Genomic DNA, 1,702 nt, shown 5'->3' with positions numbered 1-1,702 from the left:
TTTATATCATTCCAGATAAATCAGTGAACATCACGCACAGTTTGCACAAAAAAAATAAATTCCAGTAGTTCTGTTTTTTGTTTTCTTCATCTACTCTAGTACTTTTCTTTAGGTCTCTTTTGTGTGCCTTCTTTTTCATTGAGTACCTTAGTTTTCTTGCTTGTCTTTTCTTCATTAATCTTTGAGTTTTTCATACATCTTGTACTCCTTTTGATATAGCCTTTTATTGTTTATACCTTTTCTTGTTTGTCCTTCATTGTTTCTTTGGTTTTGTGGTGATTAGCTTTGAGATTGTGTGCTATTGCTTTGACATATTTCATTTGAGGTTACTAAAGGCCTCAAGATCAAATTGGTAAAGGGGAGTATTCTTTCTTTGGAGTGCTTTAAGTGACACTTCACTTCGGCATTTTGATCTAATTGTTGCTAACATTGTTTTTCTTAACATTTGTGTGCTATTTTGTTTGTTGTTTTCTTTTATAAATGGCTTCATATTCCAGCAGTGATTCTTCCAAAGAGCATTCTCCTAGAAAAGCTTCTGTTCTTGATGAATTAAAAAAAGCAAAACGAACCATTACTCTCAAAGATGAAGCTATAAGAAGGTTGGAGGAAAGATTACAAAGAGTTGACATGAAGCAACCTAGGTCCTCTAATTCTATCAATGAAGAGCGTCATTCTCATAGACTTCATCTAGAGGTTCTTCCAATGATCATGGTCGTGAAGAGGAACATAGAAGAAGGAGACATCATAACCATTTTCATGGATATAGACCTCACGCTCATGGAGATAGACATTACCGTGAAGATGGATATCACCAAGAGGCCAAGGCTAAAATTTCTTTTGTAAAAGTCCCTAGTTTTAGTGGAGATAGTGATCCTAATGTGTACCTAGATTGGGAGGCTAAATGTGAACAAATCTTTGATGTCCATGAGGTCCATGAAGACCACAAAGTTAAGATAGCCTCCTTAGAATTCATTGATTATGCCATGAAATGGTGGCATAGTGTTGTAAAGGACATTATCTATAACAAGGGTCCTCCCGTGAACTCTTGGAACACTTTAAAGCAACGCATGCACCTTAGATTTGTGCCACCACACTTTAGGAAAGACCTCATGTTGAAGCTCCAACGGTTTCAACAAGGCATGCTAAGTCTGGATGCTTATTTCAAAGAATTAGAAACGCTTTTGCTTAAGGTAGATATGCATGAGAGTGAGGAAGCTATGATAGCTAGGTTTGTGAGTGGTCTAAGGAAGGATAATCAAGATATTGTTGAGCTTCAAGAGTATTCATCATTGGGTTCCTTGGTTCATCTTGCAATGATGGTGGAAGCCCAACTTGCAAAGAAAAATGCTTTTAAAATTGCTCCCAATGATGGTTACTACAACAATTCTTGGAAAAATAAAAAGTCTTTTTCAAAATTTCCTTCTAAAGATTCTTCTTTCAAACCTAAGGAATCTAAACCTTCTACTTCTACTCCTAAATCTCCAATTAAATCGTCTAGTAAGAAATGCTTTAAGTGTATGGGTTATGGTCACATTGCGGCTAATTTTCCTTCTAAAAGGAATATGTTTGTGCATAATGGCATTGTGATGAGTGAGCATGATTCAGATTCACCTAGGCATTCTTCACATTCTAGATCATCTAGTGAGCATGAGAGTGAGAGTCCACTTGAAGGAGATTTGTTGGTTGTGAGAAGACTTCTTGG

This window comes from Phaseolus vulgaris, chromosome 11 (genome assembly GCF_000499845.2).
Source record: "Phaseolus vulgaris cultivar G19833 chromosome 11, P. vulgaris v2.0, whole genome shotgun sequence".
In the NCBI taxonomy this organism is placed as follows: Eukaryota; Viridiplantae; Streptophyta; class Magnoliopsida; order Fabales; family Fabaceae; genus Phaseolus; species Phaseolus vulgaris.
The sequence above is the reverse complement of the archived record's forward strand: the minus strand, read 5'-3'. Positions refer to the sequence as shown.